This window comes from Equus asinus, chromosome 12 (assembly GCF_041296235.1).
Source record: "Equus asinus isolate D_3611 breed Donkey chromosome 12, EquAss-T2T_v2, whole genome shotgun sequence".
Lineage (NCBI taxonomy): Eukaryota > Metazoa > Chordata > Mammalia > Perissodactyla > Equidae > Equus > Equus asinus.
The window spans coordinates 18,873,837-18,898,510 of NC_091801.1; the positions used below are offsets into that span (position 1 = coordinate 18,873,837).

A 24,674-nucleotide genomic window follows, 5' to 3' on the forward strand; every position below is an offset into this window, starting at 1 on the left:
TCACTGCCCTGACCTGGGCATCCAGTCGGCTCATTCAAGGGCTATGCCTCAGAAAGCACAGTGGTATCGAGGTAGCCAAATGCAAAGCTTGCTGCCATTGCCACTGCTGCTCTGGCAGAACCAACTTGGGGAGCATGGGGAAGGGGAATGCCTCCTTCACCTGTGCATGCCCCATGCCCAAGCAGGCCCAGGTTCAAAATGATAACTTCCTTTAGTGAAATGGACTTTCCAGTCTGTTCGTGGATCAACAGGCACTTCTCTGGGGTTAGCTGCCTCCCAGTCTTCATGAGAGCCCTTTTGACTGCCTGACCACTGACCTCAAGAGTGACCCTGAGGAGTATTGTTAAACTCATCTGCCTCCGCACACAGGTCAGGTGACAGTTGTAATAACTTAGAAGCAAGAAGAAAAGGAGGTGGAATTCTCAGTTTCTTCCTCTTGGCCCCCAGACAAAGCACCAGGGCTTCTTATGCAAATTTGCAAATATGCCCACCTCTCTTGGGGAATCTTTAAGCTTATTCTGCCAGTGGGAGATATGTGGGGACATGTCTGTTGAGTGACTCAAAGACACTTCGGTTACTTGTCCAAGAAGAATGAAGGCTTCACGGCAACTCCATGTTGCTACCAGCAGAAGCCAAACAACAATTAGCAATTGTTTTAATCAAAAATATTTAAAATTTCATTTCACTGGGCATCACACTAGGGCAACAGTCTTCAAACTTTTTTGTTTCGGGACCCTGTTACAGTCTTTAAAATTATTGAGTCTCCCAACTTTGCTTGATGTGGGTTGTATCGATTGATATTTTCCATATTAGAAATTAAGACAATTATACATTAATTCATTTAAATTCATTTAAAAATGTAGTAATATAATTGATACATTTTAACGAAAACTAACTATATTTTCCAAGACAAAAAAATTTGTGATGAGTTGTTTCCGAAACTAGGTTTGTTTTTGCCCATTGCCCAGAAAGCCAAACACCGAGATGACGAGATTGCAGCAGAGAGAGTGTTTAATCACAAGGCAGCCAAGTGAGGAAGCGAGAGAAGGAGTCTCAAATCCACTTCCCCAAAAATAGGGACTCAGGGATATTCATGGGGTAAGGGGGCAAGGTGGTCTGAAAGGTGGAGATAAATGATTGGAGGTGAGGAGAGGTGAGGTAATTGATGATCTGCGCAAGTGTAGTCAGACTTCATGTCTCTTCATAGGATGCATGTTCACAAAATGGTGGCATTAGCATGATCTGAGGGTGGAGTTTTTAGCCTCTTGACATCAAAAGGTCACTTATCGGACGTCTGCGCAAGTCCAGTTGATGGGTTGGTGGTCTCAACTGGCCTGAAGTGAACAAGGGGTCTTAATTCCTGAAAAACAGCACAAACGCCCATTACCATGGTGATCCAGGCTCCAGGGAGATGTTATCTATAGGAACCTAGTGGGAGTCAGATAGCACATTGCCTAAGCAGCACAGTTAACAATGGGTGGTAAACAGCTTAAAGCTATAATCAGTAATTGCAAACAGGAAAAAACCTTTAGTTCCTAGCTACTTAATCATCAATGGCTAACTATGTGCCAGTTTCAGAGTCACCTTGTTTTACATTTTTCCCATTTTCTTTTATATTGGCTTAATAGAAGACAGTTCATTTTTCATGTCTGCTCCTGCCTTCAATCTGTTGTGATATCACACTTTGGAACGGGTATCCTGGGGTAATTTCAAATCATATGTGTGAAAATCCTTTGGAAATGGTAAAGCGTTGTAAAAATGCTAGGTGTTTGCTGTTTCTGTACAGTACTGCTAAAACAGGAAATAACAGGAAATTCCTCCTTTGAGGCTCATCACACCTCTTTGACTTAAACACAAGAACTCAGCCCACCCAGAAATGAGGTGTTTGTTTCCACATACAGAATTTCAGAAATAGCATTCTCGCAGAAACTTATATGAAAAAGTCCATTATTTTACCAAATACCAAAGCAAATCTGACTCCATGCTAGATAAACTGTAGTTCCAAGAATTCTGTGAGATATAGTTGGGACATCTGCATATGACACTATACTACATCAAAAAAAGAGTTTCTACTTAACATTCTTTCAATCTAACCCGTATACCTTTGAGAGGTAGGTATTTGGAAGCTCAGAAAGATTAATGGAAAAATGACTTGCCAGATGTCACACAGTTCTGATAAGCGGTAAAACTGGGAATCCAGCCCAGGTTTTCTGATTCTAAATTCAGTAGATTTTTCATTATATTACAATGCCTCTGGGTGGTTTATCAGCATCTAGCACTACTTTTGGGATATGTTATAAGTGACCTTGGGAAAGGTATTTAACCCCCTGTGTCTTTCAGTTTACCAGACTGTGAAATGGGACTAGAAATAGTACCTATCTCACAGGGGTGCTCTGAGCACTGTTCATATATTTAGAACTTAGGGTGGAATGCTCATGGGTTGCCTCGATAATCACGTCTAAACAAATTCTGTCATGTAACTTTGGAAACCTCCCACCTCAGCTCTCAAATCCAGTACAGAGACATCAGGGCCCAGTGTTAATACATGGATTCTGAGCCAGGCTGCCTGGGTCAGATGTGCGTTCCTCTACTTACTGGCTGTGTGACCTTGGGCAAGTTATTTGACTGCTCAGTGCCTTCTGGTTTACCCAACTATAAAATGGCAGTAGAAGTTGTGTCTACCTCATAGGGTTTTTGTGTCCCTGGCACATAGTAAGGGCGTTATAAGTGTTTTTAAATAAAGTAAAAAATATAGAAAGGAAGAGTGAGAATGTGCAGACATTTGGTACCATGGGATTATCAGTGACAGCTGATGTGGAGTGACTTTCCTCTGGATTATGGCTCCCAAACAAACTCCAGAGCAGGCCAGCTTCAGTGGCTCATTTATCAGCTGCCCACACTTGCCACTGAATAGTTTCCAAGAGAAACTTCCTAATGAGATGCAGCCTGTTCTCTAGGGGAGTATGATGTCTGTGAAGGGGCTGCATGACCACTGATGACTTTCAGGTCAGGATCCACATAATTGCTACAATATCCAATGCCATTTAATGTGAATAAATGGCAGCAGGTGGAGGAGATAGAATAGGTTTGAAGGGGCCACCACAGGTGGGCTCTCCACAGATGTGAACTTTGTGTCTGGGGTTTGACAGACTTTGGGATTGTTTCTGACAGTGGGAAGAACAATTACCCTTTGTCTAAACTCTTGTCACACTAAGTCTGAAGGTAGAAGCTGACATATTTGTGGTGGCTTAGTTCATTTACCTTGGAAAGCACAAATGTTCATAATTAGCCCCCAATTATTCAACATGTGGCTTCTCTTCAGTTCTCCCTACTACTGTTTAGCTTTTGACAATTTCTATATGAAGTAGCTCGTGCATAAGAAGGCATTAAATCAAATATGTTCATCTGACTGCTCACTAACAGCCCTGGCGAAAGAATTTTAGGCCAGGAAACTACAACCATTGGCCCAAACAAAGAATTTGGACTAGCCTTGTATAATGGATTGAATTGTGTCCCCCCTAAAAAGATATATTGAAGTCCTAACCCCTGTACTTCAGAGTGTGATCTTATTTGGAGATAGGATTTTTATAGAGGTAATAAAATTAAAATGAGGTTATTAGAGGGGGCCCTCATTGACTATGACTAGTGTCCTTCAAAAAAGGGAAATTTGGACACAGAGATAGACATACATATAAGGAACACCCTATAAGCAGATGCAGGGAGAAAACAGCCATATATAAGCCAGATAGAGAGGCCTGGATCAGATCCTTCCCTCACAGCCCTCAGAAGGAACCAACCCTACCAAAACCTTGATTTTGAATTTCTGGCTTCCAGAACTGTGAGACAATACATTTCTGTTTGTGGTACTTTGTTACCCTAGGAAACTAATACTGGATTTAAATTTCTGCTTAGGTATTTATTGCTCCTGGTACCACTGTTACTTTTGTCTCCCTATCTTTCCCCAGCTTGGAGCCTGGGTGAAGATAATCGATGGATGTGAGTAACAACAGTGATATTTGGTTCCAGCCTCTATTAGCAGAATTGCTAGACTCTAGTCTCCTTATCTACTTCCTTTGGTAGTCATTAAAGAGCTCTTGCTATAATTCTTGGTGCTCATTTACACTCTTACCTGTGTCTTTAGCCATTGCTATTGACCTAGCCAGGTTCAAAAAAGTCCTGTATAAATGGAACCTATATATCTGTTTGACCAAACGTTTATGAAACTTATTTGAACACGGAACAGTTTTGTCATATAACACATGGAGCATCCTTTGGGAATTACTACCCACAGTATTTTTGATCTCCTGGGAAGAGACTAAGGTGACTTTTCAGGGATAAATCAGGATTAGGCACAGGGTTAGGAGACAGAGGTCTCATCATCCCCTGCCCCCCCGCCCCCGCCCTGGCCCTGGGATGGAAATTATAGTCTTCAATCTAAGACAGGTGACATTTTAGACCAGACAATTGTTTGTTGTGTGGGACTGTTTTGTGTATTGTAGAATATTTAGCAGTATCCCTAGCCTCTACCCACCAGATGCTAGTAGCACCCACCTCGCACTCCTGATAATCTAAATGTGTCCAGGCATTGTCGAATGTCCTTTGGGGAGAAAAATTGCTTCTGGTTGAGAGCCAGTAATCTGAGGTCACTTAGAAAGTTCGTAAATTGACTCTCACTGTCCATATTAAAAGTACCAAGATAGAGGAGTGAGCCAGCAGATTGAATTGTGTGTGTGCCTTGGGGAGGGAAAAAGTAGAGAGGTAGGAGGCTCCATGGGGTCATTTTCAGAGAGATGCAGAAAAGGGACACAAGACAAAGCCAGGCCCCATTTATTTTGAGACCTCTGTGAGATTAGTGAGATCTTAGTAACTTTCCCATTTTTGCTGATTTTGTTATTGCTTGGTTATTTCTCCAGATAGCAAGTGTTAGTAAAACTCTTCTGGAAAAAAGAATCTGTGTTTTAGGGAGAAAATATTATGAGAGAAGGTAACACATAAATGGAGTCTAGACTTGAACCAAAGCAAGCTTTTTTCTGCCTCTAGATCTTTGGAGAAGGTACTCGTTCTACCTGGAATGCATTATCCTAGGATCTTCTCAAACATTGCCTTCAAGGAAAGACTTTTCCTGACCCTTCTCTTTAAAGCAATGCTCCTTGGAGGAGTTTGGAAGATGGAGGCACAGGAGGATCCTACCCTTCCCTCCTCCCATGAATACAACAAACCTACAACTACCTGTGGAACAGTTTCCCCTGAAAGAGATCTAGAAACTGGATGAAAAGAACCTCCACAACAAGGGACAACTCAGAGAGGGTTGGAAGAGGCAGAGATACAGTCCTGATGAGGAAAAAACCCACACCCTAACAGCAATGCTTCATGGTCGGGAGCAATTTCTAAGTTATGGAGCTTTTCCTGGAGGAGTAGGGGATTCAAGCTGCACGTTAGGTCTAGCCCTTAGATTCATCACAAGAGAGATGAGACCCCAAAACACCTGGCTTTGAAAACCATGGGGAATATGCCCAGGAAAACTATAGAACTTTAAGGAAAGGAAAACCTGCTCTTCAAGGGCCTACATACAGACTCATTCAACCCAGAAACTAGCATGAAAACACCAGATAGAAAAGTGTATGGTCCATTGGTAAAAGAGACTTACTTATTAATCCTAGAGTACATCCCAGAGAGGCAGGAAGTAGCTTGGGCCCTGTGCCAGGGACTGAGACAAGAGCAACAGCAATTTTTGTGACCTAGTTCAGCTGTGCTGACACAGACAGGCACCGTTTTGGAATCTTCCCTCTAGCCTGTTGGTGCAGGGGCCTTCCCTGCCCACTAGAGCACCTGAGGCAATTGAGTGCAGCTAGGCAGCTCAGGCAGCCCACGCTAGGGAACTGCTGTGCCCACCGTGAGCCTGCAGCAGACTTGCACAGCAGGCCTCACGTCCAGCCGTACAGGGGGCCTGCTCTGCCACCAGCATGCCCAAGGCTGTTGTACATTGCCTGGCTGCGTAACTAGCCTGTGCCTGAGGCTTCCCATGCCCAAAAGTGAGCTACCAAAACTGCCACCAGCCTGCAAACCTAGCCACACTAGGGGCCTGCCCTGCCCATCAGTGAGCTTTCAGCAGTCATGCACCACTGGACCTTGTGAGTAGCTACAGCAGGAACCTGACCTGCTTATCAATGAACCTACACTAGTTGTGTGCTACCATTCCTTGCAGCAAGCCATGCCAGGGGCTTGCCCCACCCTTAATGCACCCATAGCAGCCACATATGGCCAGGCCTTGCAACCAACTGGCCCAGGGGCCAGCTCAGCCTACTCAGCCGTAATAGAAGTGTGCATGCAGTCCGCATAGGGGACACCCCTGGAGCACTTGGCACAGGTGACAAGAGAGAAGCATGCTGCTGGGCCCTGTAAGACATCTCCTACATAAGACTACATTTCCAACATCAGGAGACATAACCGATCTACCCAATACAAAGAAGTAAGCATAGAGAAGTAGGCAAAATGAGGAGACAAAGGAATATGTTCCAAATAAAAGAACAGGACAAATCCTCAGGAGAAGAACTAAATAAAACAGAGATAAAGAGTCTTCCTGATAAAGAGTACAAACTAATGGTCATAAGAATGCTTACTGAACTCGGGATAAGAATAGATGAACACTGAGAACTTCAACAAAGAATTAGAAAATATGAAAAAAGAACCAATCAGAGCTGAAGAATACAATAATTGAAATGCAAAATTAATTAGAGGGAGTCAACCACAAAGTAAATGACACAGAAGAATGGATCAGTGATCTGGATGACAGAGTAGAGGAAATCACCCAGGCCGAACAGAAAAAAAGAATTAAAAATGATGAGGAAAGCTTAAGAGACCTCTTGGGACAACATTAAGCATGCTAACATTTGCATTATAGGTGTCCCAGAAGGAGAAGAGAGAGACAAAGGAGCAGAGAACTTATTTGAATAAATAATAGCTGAAAACTTCCCTAACTTGGGGAAAGAAACAACATTCAGGTGCAGGAAGCACAGAGAGTATCAAACAAGATGAACCCAAAGAGGCCCACACCAAGATACATTATAATTAAAATGTCAAGAGTTAAAGATAAAGAGAGAATCCTAAAATCTGCAAGAGACAAGCAACAAGTTACGTACAAGGGAAAGCCCATAAAGCTATTAGCTGACTTTTCAACAGAAACCTGACAGGCTAGAAAGGAGTGGCACAATATATTCAAAGTGCTGAAAGGAATAAAACCCTGAAACTGAGAATACTCTACCTGGCAAGGTTATCATTCAGAATGGAAGGAGAGATGAAGAGTTTTCCAGAGCAGCAAAAACTAAAGGAGTTCATCACCACCAAACCAGCCTTACAAGAAATGTTAAAGGGACTTCTTTAAGTAGGAAATAAAAGGCCAAAAATAGAAATAAGAAAATTATCAAAGAAAAAAACCGCTGGTACAGGAAAATATACAACAAAGGTACCTGGTCAACCCCCTGTAAAGCTAGTATGAAGGTCAAAAGTCAAAAGTAGTAAAATCATCTATATGTACAATAAGAGGGTAAGAGATACACAAAATTAAAAAGAGGTAAAATATGATGTCAAAAACAAAATGTAGCAGAGGGGAGTAAAAGTGCAGGACTTTTAGTAAGAGGTCAAACTTAAGAGACCATCAACTTAATAGAGATTGCTATTTGTATAGGTTATTATATGTGAATCTCATGGTAACAACAAAGCAAAAACCTATAATAAATACACAAAAAATACAGAAAGGAACCAAAACATAACACTAAGAAAGTTATCGAATCACAAGGGAAGAGAGCAAGAGAAGAAGAAAGGAACAGAGAAGAACTACAAAAATATCCAGAAAAAAGTAACAAAATGGCAGTAAGTACTTACTTATCAATAATTACTTTAAATGTAAAATGGACTAAAGGCTCCAATCAAAAGACATAGGGTAGCTGAATGGATAAAAAAGAAGCCCAATATATTTACTGCATACAATAGACACACTTCAGACCTAAAGACACTCACAAACTGAAAGTGAAGGGATGGAAAAAATATTTCATGCAAATGGAAACAAAAAGAAAGGTGGGGTAGCAATACTTATATCAGACAAAATAGACCTTAAAACAAAAACCATAACAAGAGACAAAGAAGATAATGATAAATGGAACAATCCAACAAGAAGATATAACACTTGTAAATATCTATGTGCCCAACATAGGAGCACCTAAATACATAAAGCAAATATTAACAGACATAAAAGGAGAAATTGACAGGAACACAGTAATAGTAGGAGACTTTAACACCTCATTTACATTTCAATGGATAGCTCATCAAGACAGAAGATCAATAAGGAAACATTGGCCTTACATGACACATCAGACCAGATGGACTTAGTAGATATATATAGAACATTCCATCCCAAAATTGCAGCGTACCCATTCTTTTGAGTGCACATGGAACATTCTCCAGGATAGATCACATATTAGGCCACAAAACAAGTCTTAATAAATTTTAGAAGACTGAAATAATATAGGTCATCTTTTCTGACCATAATGGTATGAAACTAGAAATCAATTACAAGAACTAAAATCAGTAGAAGGAAGGAAATAATAAAAATATGAGTGGAAATAAATGAAATAAAGACTAAAAAGTCAATAGAAAACAGCAATGAAACTAAGAGTTGGTTCTTTGAGAAGATAAACATATTGACAAACATTTAGCTAGACTCATTAAGAAAAAAGAGAGAATGCCCAAATAAATAAAATCAGAAATGAAAGAGGGGAAATTACAATGAAAGCACAGAAATACAAAGAATTATAAGAAACTACTATGAAAGCTATACACCAACAAACTGGATAGCCTAGAAGAAATGAATAAACTCTTAGAATTGTACAACCTTCCAAAACTGAATAAAGATGAAGTAGAGAATCTGAGTAGACCAATCACTAGTAAGGAGATTGAAAGAGTAATCAGAAACCTGCTAGAAAACAAAAGTCCAGGACCAGCCAGCTTCCCTGGTGAATTCCACCAAAGATTCAAAGAAGGTTTAATACTTATCCTTCTCAAACTCTTCCAAAAAATTGAAGAGGAGGGGACACTTCCTAAGTCATTTTACATTACTCTGATACCAAAACCAGACAAGGAGAGTACAAAAAGGAAAATTACAGGCCAATATTGCTAATGAACATAGATGCAAAAATCCTCAACAAAATATTAGCAAATTGAATCCAACAGGACATTAAAAGGATCATACACCATGATCAAGTGGGATTTATTTCAGGGATGCAAGGATGGTTCAGCATTCACAAATTAGGACATGTGATTCACCACACTAATGAAATAAAGAGTAAAAATCACATGGTCATCTCAATAGATGCAGAGAAATCACTTGACAAGATTCAGCGTCCATTAATGATAAAAACTCTGAATAAAATAGGTATAGAAAGTACCTCAACATAATAAAGGCCATATATGACAAATCCACAGCAAACATCATACTCAACAGTGAAACACTGAAGGCTATTCCTCTCAGAATAGGAACAAGACAAGGATGCCCATTTTTGCCACTCCTATTCAACATAGTGTTGGAAGTCCTAGCCAGAGCAATTAGGCCAGAAAAAGAAATAACAGGGATCCAAATTGGAAAGGAAGAAGTAAAACTATCACTACTTGCAGGTGACATGATTTTTATAAATTGAAAACCCCAAAGAATCCACCAAAAACTATTAGAAATAGTAAATGAATACAGTAAAGTCACAGGCCACAAAATCAACATACAAAAATCATTTGCGTTTCTATACACTAACAACAAAATAGCAGAAAGAAAAATCAAGAATATAATCCCATTTATAATTGCAACAAAAAAAGTAAAATACCTAGGAATGCATTTAACCAAGGAGGTGAAAGACCTGTATGCTGAAAGCTATAAGACATTGTTGAAAGAAATCAAAGAAGACAAATAAATGGAAAGATATTCGTGCTCGTGGATTGGAAGAATTAGCATAGTTAAAATGTCCATATTTACTAAAGCAACTTACAGATTCAATGCAAAGTCCTAATTCCCTACCAAAGTGCCAATGACATTTTTCACAGAAATAGAACAAAGAATCCTAAAATTTACATGGAGCAACAAAAGACCCCGAATAGCCAAAGCAATTCTGAGAAAAAATAACAAAACTGGAGGCATTATACTCCCTGATTTCAAAGTATACTACAGAGCTGTACTAATCAAAACAGCTTGGTACTGGCAGAATGTATGATGGAGAAAGGAAAGTCTCTTCAATAAATGGTGTTGGGAAAACCGGACAGCCATGTGCAAAAGAATGAAAGTAGACCACTGTCTTACACCATACACAAAAATTAACTCAAAATGGTCCAAAGACTTGAATGTAAGCCCCGAAACCATAAAATTAGTACAGCTTTGTGGTATACCTAGAAGAAAACATAGGCAGTATGCTCTTTGACATAAACCTTGGGAGTATCTTTTTGAATGTGTCTCCTCAGGCAGCTGAAAAAAATAGAAAAAATAAACAAGTGAGACTACATCAAACTGAAAAGCATGGCAAAAGAAGCTATCAAAAAACAAAAAGACAAACTACCAATTGGGAGAATATATTTATAAATCATATATCTGATAAGGGGTTAATATCTAGAATAGATAAAGAACTCATACAACTCAGCAACAAAAAAACAAAAAAGCCAATGGGAAAATGGGCAGAGGATCGGAATAGACATTTTTCCAAAGAAGATATACAGATGGCCAGCAGGCACATGAAGAAATGTTCAATATCACTAATTATTAGGAAAATGCAAATCAAAACCACAGTGAGCTATCACCTTGAGCACATCAGCATGGCTATTATTAAAAAGACAAGGAATAACAAGTGTTGGAGAGGATGTGGAGAAAAGGGAACCCATGAAGGAAAGAAAGCCCTGGCACTTAATGTCAGCCTGGCTCCAGATAGAGTCTTCTTGCTGGTTTTACCAGGCTTGCTCAACCCAGACATTTTATATTTCAACACCCTGGTTATTTCCTTCATAGCACCGGTCATCTGAAATTATATTTATTTATTGTTTTGCTTTTTCAATGTCTGTTTCCCACACTAGAATACAGCTCTGTGAGGGCAGAGTTTGTTTTCTAATTTACTGCTATATCCCAGGACCTAGACAAAACTAGGTTCTCAATAAATATTGAGGGAATGAAGAAATCCCTAGAGATAGAAAAGACGATGACAGCTATAAGGAGGCGAAAAGAGCAGACTGAATTCTTAAATTGTATTGCTTATTTGGGCAATAGGGCTGAGGTTTTTTTTTTTTAATTTATTTTATTTTTTGAGTAGTTAATGAATTTTTATTTTATTCATTTGCTGATTAGTTCAACAAATATTTATTGGGTACGTATTACGTACCAAGGACTGTGCTGGGGGTGTAAAGTTAAGAAAGGGGGTCTGTGCCCTGCTGGGCACCACAGTCTATGTAGGAAAACAGGAACTGAAAAAGAAATGACAAGTGCAAAGCAGGTTGAGAAGGAGAAATGCAGGTTGTGGGGCAGCAGGTCTCATCAGGCTCCTGCAGGGTGGGGAGGGGTCTCTAACTTTTCACATCTGCACGGCTTTATGTAAATATTTGACAAGAGAGTGTTTGGGGCCCAGAACTGCCCAAACTGGAAAACTGAGAGCTCCATAATCTTAGAATCCTCGCCATCACTAATGCTGTTTGAACACTTTTCAGGTACCAGGCACCCAACCATTGCTTTCCAAGCCCTGGCTTCTTTAATCCTCATAGTAGCCCTACATCAAGGGCTACTATTGTTACTCTTCCATTTTACGAATAAGGAAACTGAGGCTCTGGGAGGTTACCTAACTGGTAAAAGGTAGAGCCCAGGTGACTGCTTCCGGGGCCCGTGCTCTTAAACCCCACCATCTCCCCTGGGATGAGAGCCTATCTCCTCCCTAGTCCTTGGCCTCATGCACACAGCTTGGCCTCCCCCGCCTGCCTGGTACACAGGTTGCCTGAGTTGCTTTTTTCCAGTCTCATTTGTGCAGAGACGGTGACATGAACAGGTTCTCCTGACTCAGGATGGTTTTGGTAGAAAACACAATGCTGTCTACAGTCAATGCTGGGATCAAGGAGGATCTTCTTTTCTGGGAACCAAGCCCTGGCTAATGGCCCAGATGGACTGTCTGATGTTCCTAACCCAACTGATGTCCGTGGGCATAGAGTCAGTACTGAATGTTCCCAACCTAATGGGCTATTCATGTCACTGATGGCTGCTGCCCTCCTCAAGTCCTCAGGTTCATCAACGAGATGAAAGTTCCAAAGGAGACTTCTTAGTATAAAGATTAAGAGAGCAGACTCTGGAGCCAGACAATGTGGGCTCAAATCCTGGCCTGCCACTCATTAGTGATGTGACCTTGAACAAGACACTTCCTCTCTTGGGTCCTAAGTCTCACCATCTGTTCCTGTCTGAGACTCCTTCCCTCTTTTTCCTGTGATCCGTGCCTTCCTCCTGCCTTCTCAGGTCATGTACTGTTTTCTATAGATCCTCCCTTTTGGAAGGAGAGCCTCTCAATACTCCAGAGTTCCCAGGCCTCAAAGGCAGCTGGAAGGGAAGTATTCAAACCATAGGGCTCCCTTGGGACTGGCTCCTCAGGGTGGGGCCTAGAATTCTAAGGAAGGTGCTTTGGGAATGAGAGTGAGAGCTCAAGGGCCTAAGGAGCCTCAGGACCTTCCTGCCACAGGGCCACTGCTCTGCTTAGATGGGTCTCTGTGTGCACCTGGTAGGACTATCAGTGACACAATGTGTATCCCTTTTGTATGAAGGTATCCTCATAGCTGTGATGGCCCTCTGTTAGTGGTGGTCTTTTGTGCCTATGTGATGGCACAGCCCATCTGCGCGGAGTGGTCCATGTAGTTCTGTGGCAGAGGGGGAAAGTGAAAGGGTCTCTTCAATAATAATCAAAAATACCTACAGTTGTTGTTTATTGAGCAATAACTATGTGCCGTGCACAGGCTAACTTCTTTGTATCACTGTCTCATTTTATCCTCATAATCATCCCAGGTAGGTGTGGCAGACTACATTTTTCAAAGATAGCTACCACATTATTTTCCATCCCTCAATCTTACAATGTGGTATTGATACTTTTCCCATAGAGTGATGAGGTTTATGTCCCCTCCTCTTGAAATTGGGTTGACCTTTGTGACTGCCTCGACCAATAAGGTACAGCAGAGGTGATACTGTGTGACATCCAAAACAAGGTCATAAAAATGCCATGTACTTATCTTGCTCTCCTGGGTCACTTGTTCTTGAAACCTGGCTGCCACATGGTGAGGAAGCCCAGGCAACATGCAGAAGTGATGTGTAGGGTATTGCAGCCGACAACTCAGATTACGTCTCACCCAAATGGCAGCATTAATTGCCAGATTTGTGTGTGAGGATGCCTTCATGGTGATTCCAGCCCAGCCACTATCTGACCACAATTGCTTGAAAGACACTGAGCAACAATTACCTAGCTGAGGAAACTGAGGCTCAGAGGGGTGAAGTAGCCATCGTCATGTAGCTAGTAAGTGGCAGAGCTGGGTAAGAACCCAGGGTCCTTAATGTCCTGACTGGAGAAATGAGGCAAGGAGATGATTTCTGCACAGACCCAGACTTCATCTATTGGCCCAGAGGGGTCCAGCTGGGACCCAACCTCAAGGGCTCTTAACTGTTTTATTTCTACATACTTATTGAGTTCTTCTTCTGAGCCAGACACTGTGCTATGGACAGTAAATTCAAAAGTAGTAAAATGCAGCTTTTATCCCCAAGGGGCCTGTGGTCTAGTTGAGCAGACAGAACTGTCAGTCTTTGTGTTCTTGTGCATTCTCCAACACTGGCAAAAGCCAAGAGGTTGCTATATGAAACATTGAAAAGATTACCTGGCCCAGGGCAGTCTTTCCTACCTCTTCAGCTTTGAATTTATCCAAAGAGACTAAAATAAAATAGGAGTAGCTAGATCTTTCCAAATATAAGCAAGGGTCCTCTTGCATGACTACTCTGAAAAGGAGTTCTAAACACCTTAAGGCTTTTTACTTGAGGGGAAGAAATGGTGACTAGTATGTCCAGCGTCCATCAGAAGGAGGTGGATAGATTCCTTCCTTTCTGCTATATTTTCACAAATATTTGTTGAGTGGCAATCATGTGCACTAGGCTAGAGATACAAAAATAAGACAAGACAAGGTCTTCACTCAGAGTGTAGTGTGGAGGGAGATGTGAAGAGTGTTATAAGACAGTAAGATGGTCACGCCAGTGGAGGTAGGGATGGGTGCTGAGACTGTGGGGGAAGAAGCTTCTCCATCTGCAGGGGAGCCAGGAAAGGCTTTCCAGGGAAGCGAGGCTTTGAGCTGGCTCTGAAGAATTACAGCTTTCCAGATGTCCTACCAGGGGGAAGGCAGCCCTGCTGGAAGGAGGAGCCTGTGTAAATGGTCAAGAAGGCATAGTATGTTTGGAGATCTACAGGAAGTTTAGTATTGTTGGCACAAAAAGGTAAGAGGGACAAGAAGTGGAAAAATAAGTGGAAAGTGAAGTCTGGGACCAGACCGTGAAGGGTTTGCTTGCAGACAAAGCTGTTTGCCTTTTATTGCCTGGAATGCTGGTTTTCTAGCTGCAATTAGAATTATCTGGGGAACTTGAGTAAAAGACCAATGCCTGGTCCCAGTCCCAAAGATTCAGATTCAATAGGTGTGGGATGGGGCCTGAACATCTGGTATTGTTTTCAAACTTTTTACTGGAATAAAATATACATGTGTGTTCAACTTCTCTTCCAGTCATACCTGGTCACTGACTGGTCTCCAAATGTGCTGGGGTTTTTTTTCCTTTTCTATGCCTTTTTTCTTTTGCACATGATGCTCCTAGAATGTCTTTATTTTTGACCCTGTTTTTCTAACTCTTAATTGGCTAGCATGACTCACTTACTTCCAGAAGCCTTCCCTGATCTTTCCTGGCAGAGTTATGAATCCTTCCCTGTATTTCCATAGCATCTTGTGCATAATTCTCAGTGACTGGTGTCCAGTTGACCTAGCTTGGGTCTCGGACAGAATTCCTCGGCTGAATTATTCCACCCAGACTGAATCTAATGTGGGAGGCAAAATCGAATCCTAGTATCAGAAGGGGGAATGGAGCCTGCGCATCAAAACAGCAAATGTACTTTTGGATATTGTATAAACCTGTATTGTTCCCGAAAGTGTTTAAATTAGTTGTCTTTCTACTAGACTATGAGTTCCCTAAGGACAAACACTGTGTGGTGTTAATCTTTGTATACTCAGCTCCAAGTCAAGTTCCTGGCTCAACAAGTGTTTGTTGAGTGAATGGTCCTTCCCTCAGTTTTAAAGACACAGGTTTATTCTGAAGTCTACTCTGAATAGCATCCATCCTTTCTAAAGTGTTTCCACTTTATTCTTTCAGGCCCCCAGGACTTTAAGGATGGGGGAAAATTTGCACAATGGCTTTTAAAATTATCATCAACCAAAAAATATCTTTGAGAATCTCTAAATCAGCTCCTTTCCATTTGTCCTCCTGAGGAAGTGATGCTAGAATGTCAGCGTCAGTGATGGGAAGGAGAGTGGCCAGGCAGCTGGGATCCAAACCCACTGATTCTATGGACAAGTGCCCTCTGTCTCTGCCAGAATTCAGATTAGGGAGTAGGAAGAAAGTAGAGGCTTCTGGACTCAGAGTGAGAGGTGCTCGGCACATATTGAACTGATGGAGTTGACAGGCCACTCTGGATGTAGAGAATGCTGCTTTAAGTCTGCCCTATCTCCTGAACTTTCTCCAAGGATCTCTTTTAACTTATATTTAAAAATTGGAGGGAGAAAAAACGCTGACAGTCAAGGAAGTTTACATTTAAGTGCTAGTTTAGAAGCGATTTTCCAAAGTCCTAGGTCATGTCAAAGTTGCCATTTAATGGGTATCATAGTGTTTCCCTGGAGAGAGGAATGTGTTCCATCAAGCTCACTGCTCCTTCGGGGGCAGGCTTAGGTTTGGCTTTATGAACAGTAATGATTTTTTCATAAGGTGCACTTTGCTTCCACACAGCGTGGTATGATTCATAAAATAAAGCTCTTGTGCCTTAATTATCCTTTCTAGGAATAAACCCTATTTCCTGCAGCTATCATTCCTATTGTAAACCAGCAAGGTCCTTGTGCATAATACTGTGCAATTTACTGTTGTCTTGTGTAGCCACATTAAATGTCACAAAATGCTTTAGAATGGGAGATGAAAGAGGAGGAGGAGGAGGGGGAGAGACTAGATGGCAGAATAGCACATGGTGGGGCTGAACCTCCCACTGCTCCCCGAAGAGCATGTCTCCAACACCCAGATATCCACTGGAGCTCTGGGGAAGGAGAGCAGACGGCTGAACTTGTTTATTGAGCTGACCCTCCTCCCTTCTTGGTCAAAACTTAGCTGGGCAGCTTGGATTACTGGACTACTTATTTAACTGAATGGAAATAATGAGTATGATAGTGGCCTGCCTGACATCAATTCCTTTTCCCCCCATGGTAGCAGCACCTTTAATTTTCCTTTGGAGTAAGGTGGTGGGCGGGGGCAGGCAGGTGACCGAGAATCCTGCTTACATCCATCTCGCCCATCTGAGACTTCACAGCTGGCTTACGGGAAAGAGTCCAAATTCTTTGGCACAAGGTACAAATAGGCAGCGTAATAAAAGTGATATTTTGGGAATAATAATTTGGCAGCACAAACTAAAGGCATGGAGTAAATTAGCAGCCAGTTGGAACAGTTTGGCAGAGTATGGGCCTCGACCAGGAAGACACGTGCCAGAACTATTATTTAGAGAGAATTTGGCCAAAGAATATACATACGCTGAGAACCTATTAGGAGCCAAGTCTTGTGCTAAGTGCTTTACATACATTATCTCATTTGTGGCAAAAGTAATTCCCCCTCTAAGAGCATTCATACTTTTCCGCTGTGGCACTTTTCACAACTGGTAACTGTATATTTATTTGTGCAGTTAGTTGTTTTAATGTCTGGTTCCATCCACTGAGTTTCCAACTATGTGCCTGTCACATAGAGCTGCTTGAAAAGTTTGTTGAATGACTAAATGACTGTGTGTTAGTTACGACTCTTGTGGAATCTAGATTCATGAGAAGAAACCTCATAGAATTCTAGACAAATCCAAATAACCAGTGTGCAGGAAAGGGCTGAGCAGGGCAGCTCTGGGAACGTTGGCAACTTGACCACTAGGGAACTTGGCCATTAACATGGCAGCTCTCAATGTTTCTGCACTATGGCTGTCAGTTTAAATTCTTGAGAGAGAGATTCTGATTGGCCTGGCTGTGGTCAGGTGTCCACTCATGATCCAATCAGCTATGACCAAAAGGGCAGAGTCAGATGGTAGATAGCGTCTGGAGGGTTCCTCCCCTGTGAGAGTGTGTGTGTGTGTGTGTGTGAAGGCAAGTCTCAGAGAAAGAGGGTTCCTGAGGCTGAGAAGGTAATCCCAATGGTATTTACTATAATACAGGACTGGAAGGGAGAATGTGACCTAATACACAGAGATGTTTTGAAAAGATAGGCAGTGTTGCACAGTGTCTGGATGCCAAAGTTCAGGTCCCAGACTCAACACTTATTTCCTATGCAATCCTCGGCAAATTGCTTAACCTTTCAGCCCTTCAGTGTCCTTATCTACAAAGTGAGGGTCAGGACAGTGTTAGCCATTTAGACTTGTTATGAGTTTTAAAAGAGATAATGCATGTAAAACGTTTACCAGTGCCCGGCATTGTAAGCACTCAACAGATGTTAGGCAGCTTCATTCTTACAATGGAAGATGAGGAAGTTACATCTAGAATATCTTTATTCCTTAGTAAAATAAAGAACCCCATTAGGACTCTTTTACGATAGTTAATTTCTGGGAGAGACTAGGTTTAGTGTGATAAAGAATTTCAAATTTGGACAGATATGATTTCAACAAGTCCAAAGTATTCATAAGATCATTTGGTCCTCAATTTTAACAGCTTATTAAAACGACAAAATAGATTTAACATCAGTCTCCACGCAGGCCCTTAAAAAAATCAGTTTTTCCATACTTGCTAGTTGCACTGGCAGTGGAGGACAGAAATTGCATTTCAAAATCATTAGTTCTTCACCCAGACCCAATGTTGAAGGCCAGGACCCATAGGCCTGTGCTAATAGGGAAGAGATGAGTTAACAGTGGGCTGTTCAAGGCTCCTGACCTAGGCATTCTCCTAAATGTTTTAGGGATAAGGTGAAAATCTTGTAATCTGTAACTGTTGTAGCAGGCAGAAGAAGCAGTTGGGTATGCTTATGGATCTATTTAAGTCAAAGGTCATTGATTTTCTTTCTTCATGTTTAGCAACACATTATAACCTGAAACACGTATTTCAAAAGTCAACTTGTACTTCTCAAAACCTGAGTTCTTCTGCAAAATGTGGAAGGCACAGTGAGAGCAGCTTGGAAAATGACCCTTCAGAGACTCTGTAAAGTGATTGTGCTATCAAACGTGGGTTTCTTTCAACATAATCACGTCCCCCTTTTGGTTCCCTGAGGTCTGGGTATTTGCTTTATGTGTTAGAGATATATTGATAACAACCTCTGTTTAAGGTCCATTTATGTAAGAAAATAGTGTATTATGATTGTACTTATAGTAATTCCTTTGAGATTCTGATTGACTTTTGATTCTATTATTTCCTTTGGTTGTCAGGTCATTTTATCATTCAAATGCAGATGAATTTTCAGGTTGGAGTTAGGATGAAGAGTTCTTTAAAAACATTTCACTCCAGGTTTCAGAGAATCTTAGCACTGGAAAGCACTTTAGAGATCGGCTGGCCCACACCCTAAGTATTAGAGATGAAAAACTAGAAGCCAAGGAAGTTAATGATTAGTTCAAGGTCACTCACGTGTAGAGGGCAAGAGATGGACTCTGGATTAATAGATGAAAGTTCTCTCCACTGAAAATCATAATCAAAAAAGATGTTGCACGGGGCCAGCCTGGTAGCACAGCAGTTAGGTTCATGGGCTCTGCTTTGGTGGTTCATGGGTTCAGATCCTGGGCGCAGGCCTACACACCACCCAGCAAGCCATGCTGTGGAGGCATCCCACATACAAAATAGAGGAAGATTGGCACAGTTGTTAGCTTAGGGATAATCCCTAGTTTAGGAACAATCTTCCTCAAGCAAAAAGAGGAAGACTGGCAACAGATGTTAGCTCAGGGCCAATCTTCCTCACCAAAATAGGCTACACAACCTATAGAAAAGTTGGTTACTGTGAGGATTATTTTGTTTTATACTTTGTGACTTTGATGTTGTTGTGCAGACAGTTCAACTTTTTATACTTGTTTTCCAAGATACTTAGCATTCTCACTAGTATACTTCTAGATAGAAGGTTCTAGAGACTCCTACCCAATGTAATTTCATGTGTTAACTTTTGTGGCTGAGGTATATGGCTTTAGCTAACTTAATGACTTCTGTGATTCCCACATGCTAGTTTAAACCGAAAGACTCAGGGTTAGTTATTGGATTGACCAATATAATCTCATTTGGTTACTTCTATTTCATGGATGGGTATAAATACACTGTATTTGTTACATTTTTTTCTCTTAATTAGGAGATAAACAAAGCTCTCCAACCCAAGTATAATATAAGAAAAGGCTACTGAAGCAATATATGCTCTTATTAAGACGATAATCTTTTAAACATTGGGAAAGCCTAAGAAGCTTCCCTGCAAGTAGGTCTTGCTTGCCTCCCTTCCCCCAATTCATATAACAGTTTTCCTTGGGGAGCATTTTTACTCTTTTTAAAAACATGTAATTTTTCTTTTTATTGTAAAGTGTACCATACACATAGAAAAGTATATGAAAACCAGTGTGCACATTTTAAATAATTTATTGTAATAATTCTTTTGCTTTTCTTTATAGTATTACCACGTGTTTGTATTTCAACAAAAAAAGTATTAAAAGCTTTATGTTTTATAAAATGGGATCATACAGTGAGTATTCTTTTATTCTACACTATGTTAGTGAAATTCATTCATATTGTTGCATGGGGTTGTAGTTTTAAAATGTTTGTTGCTGTATAGTATTCCAGTTGAGTAAATATTCTACAATATATTTATCCATTCTACTAAGGATGGATATTTAGGTTGCTTCCTGTTTGGAGCTATTGTGAATGAAGTATTGCAAACAAACCTGTATGTGCCTTCTGCTGAACATGTTCAAAAATTTACACGCAGGAGGGAATTGCCAGGTTACAGTATATGCTCATCATCAAATCTACTTGTAATAATTACTATAAGTGCCACTTTTCCAAAGTACAGTCTATCCTCATTATTTGCAGATTCTGTGTTTGTGATCTCTCCTACTTGATAGAATTATTTGTAACTCCAAAATCAATACTCAGGCCACTTTCTTTGTTAACTGCAGACATGTGCAGAGTGGCAAAAAAAAATTGATTTCCTAATGTGCACATTTCCAGCTGAGGCCGAATAAGGCGACACTCTGCCTTCTTTTTTCAGCTCTCTTACTATAAGCAAGTATCCTTTGTGTGTCTATTAGTGCCACATTTTTCATATTTTTGTGCATTTTGTTGATTTCACTCTGTAAAATGGCCCCCTATTGTAGTGCTGAAGTGCTGTCAGTGTTCCTAAGCACAAGGAGACTGTGATGTGCCTTAGAGAAAATAGGCATGTTAGATGTTTCCTTCAGGCATGAGTTCAAATGCGGTTGGCCATGAGTTCAATGTTAATGAATCAACAATGTGTATTAAATAAGGCGTCTTTGAACAGAAACACACATAAAACAAGGTTATATATTAATTGGTTGAAGAAAATGTTGTGACTAGAGACTTGCAGGGAACTAACCCTTTATTTCCCCCAGGAGCAATGGTTCAATGTTTGCTAATTCAGTGTTTGTGACAACTTTACAGAAAATAACTACTGCAAAGAATGAGAATCAACTTGGAAATTCACATTTCTACTAGCATTGCATGAGAATTCCCAATGAGCCACATTCTTGAAAACATTTATTAATGTCAGACTTTTGAAAATTTTGTCTCTCTGGTAGATGGGCAATAATATTCCATATGTATGTTTTGCGATAATTTCTCCCAATCTGTGACTTGCCTATTCATTTTTATTAACTGTGTGTTATTCTTTTTCTTCTCCTCCTTCTTCTTCTTCAAGAAGTTCTCGGATCTCCTAAGTCCTTTGGGTTTCTGTATACACTTTAGAATAAGCTTGTCAATTTCCACAAAAAGTTCTTGTGGGGTCATGATTGGCATTGTGTTGAATCTATAGTTCAGTTTGGAGAAAATTGTCATCTTAACAATTTTGACACCTCATTCTTAAAGAACCAAACAGCTCTGTGGAGTTTGGTTTAAGTAACAACAACAAAAAGTAAACATTTCAGTCATTGTGATATTTTCCCATTGAAAACTAGCTCACATCTACTCTTTTTTTCCTTATGTGAGAAACATTCCCACCTTAAATGAACAAAAAATATAGAGCCTCTCTTTGTCCTCCTGTTTATTCTGAAAAGAATTTCCTTTCTGTTTATTGAATACATTGTCTGCCCAATCAGAAAAATGAAAAAGAAAACAGTAATTAAAAGAACAGTACCTAGATTATATTACTGCATGTTTTTGTATTAATATTATAGGTTAAGAGTGAGCAAATAATTTTTCTCTTAGAATAGCTATTTTAGATTTGTTATTGCACAAGATACCCCAAATCTTACTCATTTAGTAATATCAATTTCCTACAATATTCACTGGCATTCTGAAAGGAATTTCTAAATAAGCATTTTTGTTTTCTTTTAAAAATATACTTCTTCTAAGATAGAAATTATTCTCTTATGGGCCTGCAATAAAATAGGAAATAGAAGGTATAGCAATCAGAGGCTATAAATGATTCACTTGCTATACTCCTTCAAAATAAAGATTCTTATAAGTCACTTTAAAGACGATAAATTCAGATTACATATTAGAGTTATATTGATCTACAGCCTCAGAGTTTCTTTTTATCTGGTCTGGTCAGGGGCCAGGCCTGGATCTCTGTTAAAGTTAATAGTGAGCATTTTCCATTTTTGGATTCATCTCTCTCCATGTGTTTGATCTTTTTATTCATAGATGATGCTTCGGACTTGTCAATAGCACCTGTGCTTTAAGTTATATTTATGACCCATCAACCGGGTAGTAATTGAAATCCTGCTGTGTCACCTGTGCTCGGTAACATGGGGCAGGCAAAAGATGTACAGGATATGGATTCTACCTGTTATAGTCTTACAGCATATTTGGGCAGATGGGACCTAGACACCAGCAACATACCATAGGATATCAAAGTGCATAGTACAGATACTCAGAGGAGAATTTAGATTTTAAAACATGTCAACCGTAATACACACACAGTAAGAATACAATAAGTTAGAAAAGGGAGATTCTTATTCTTTCTTTGGAGATTGCATTATCCTGTTTTACTTTCAGCTCTTATCTGAAAGTACATATTTATGTATTTATTTGCTCTCTTACTTCCATTTTTGTCTGTCTACCCACACGAATGTAAGTTTCACAAGGAACCCAGGTTTAATATGAGGAGAACACCTTTTAAACAAATAGTCGCACGCTGTGGGATAAATGATATGTGAAGGGGATGCTCTGTGTGCTATTGGAACACAGAGGAGCTCATGGCCCTGCTTCAGGATGGAAAGGGAACTTCCCAGAAGAGGGAACATTTACCCTGTGAGAGAAAACCCCAAGGATACATTTACGGAAGTGGATTGATGGGTCAAAATGAGTGCATATTTAACATTTTGTTGGATAATGTTAAATTGCTACATTGTGTTTTGAAGAATGAGTGGGAGTTTATCTGGCAGAGAAAGGTGTACCAAGGGATTATAGTTCCAGGCACAGGGAACAGCAGGAATAAAGGCACAGCATGTGCAAGTGATTGTGTAGTTTTGTGGGATGTGTGGTGGGGAATGGCCAGACACAGAACTATAAAAGAATTTATGGCCAGGTTAAGAATAACGTGAGCTGAAGGCCTCAGGGCAGATTTCTCAGTGAAAGTAACCTATCTCAAACTTTAAAATCTCAGTAGGATATAAGGTAAAGATGCGTAGGGTGATGAATCCGTTTCTGTGGATTGTGTCCTCCCTCCCTGCCTCCTTCCTTTCCTTATTTCCTGCAAGCCTGCCTTGCCTTCCTGCTTTCACACATTTATTGAGTATCTATTCCATGCCAGACACTGTTCTAGGCACTGAAGAGAACAAGGCAAAGTCCTGCCCTCATGGAGCTTGCATTCTAGTGGGGGAGACACACAATAAATAAGCGAAAAAAGGAGAAGAAGGAAGGAAGGAAAGGAGGGACGGAGAGAGAGAAGGGGCAAGGAAGGAAGGAAGGAAGGAAGCAAGGAAGGAAATCCAGAGGGTATTAAGTGTTGTGAGGGAAAAAATTAAGGAGAGTGCACAAGGTGAGGGAGGTGGCCCAGACAACCTGGAGGGTGGATTCTGCATACCTACCGTCTGTCAAAGTCCCGCCCCTGCCCCTATTTGTTTTAGCCCAGCATCTTGGCATCTGTCTCGTCTCTGAGCTCAACTTTTGATTTTGGGATACTTATCTCTTGCTGCCTTCCATTTTCACTTTTCATCTCCCCTGTTTGATTGTAAGCTCCTTGAGGACAGGGGCTGAGTTTTTTCACATTCGGATCCTACACTAGAGCACAGTGCCTTGAAGCATGTAACCCTTAGTTTTTAAATAAATGCCATTGTTGAAAAACTTAGCAAATTACATTTTTTGTTTCTTCTTTCCTCTTGTTTCTCAGGTTGTTTGCATGAAACATGGTCACCGCTGCTGAGGAATCCTTTTGCTCCTGCCGCATAGTGCCCACCTGCCTCTTCAGTCCTTGTGGTGACAGCCACATTGTTCCACTCGTGAGAAGATGAAGGGCCACCTCGTAATGAGAATTACCAGCATGCCTGGATGGATTCCGAAGTAAAGTGAGCCTGCTCTCCCACAAATGTCTTTAATAATACATAATGAGAAAGGCAGAAGGTACGATATATTTAGTTTGTTATTATGGAACATCCCTGTAGACTTTCGATGCCCAAATTTAAACTAAAAAAGAAAACAAGCTGTCCTTGTGGGCCTTTGGTTTCATATCATGAAACAGTTTCAGTTGGGAGAGAGATAACGACTCCTCTGGAATCAGAGGGATTTCCAGAGATTGTGGAGACACCTTGTTTTTTGGTTTGATTGCAGACAGTTTCAATAAGGGTGATGTTAGATTATTTGTGACCGTTGATGATTAGAAATATGAGTTAGAGCCATCCTGAAAACCATCAGAAATTACAACTATAGGTCCTTATAGGAGAAATTACCTCTTTCCAATGAGGCAGTAAGGCTCTGTAGTATCAGATTCTAGAAATGTGGAGTGTTAGAACTGGAAAGAATATTAGTGATCCAGCCTCTTTATCCTATAGATGTGAAAGTGAGAGCTAGAGCCATAAAAGGACTTACTGAAGATCACACAGCCAGCCACTGATTGCAGCATGCTTACAACCTAGGTATTTTGATGTGTTCACCTTCCCTGCATTATTTTTTTATTTTTATTTTTTTGAGGAAGATTAGGCCTGAGCTAACATCTGCTGCCAATCCTCCTCTTTTTGCTGAGGAAGACTGGCCCT

General features: G+C 40.6%; 1 long non-coding RNA gene across 1 annotated transcript in view; it reads left to right on the forward strand.

The window, feature by feature from the left end:
* LOC139039890 (uncharacterized) overlaps positions 1-24,042 on the forward strand; it is a 95,396-nt gene extending 71,354 nt beyond the window's left edge. Inside the window, exon 3 of the long non-coding RNA XR_011493171.1 lies at positions 23,813-24,042. This is a non-coding gene — a long non-coding RNA (uncharacterized lncRNA). The remainder of the gene's footprint in view (positions 1-23,812) is intronic.
* Positions 24,043-24,674: the final 632 nt, after the last annotated feature.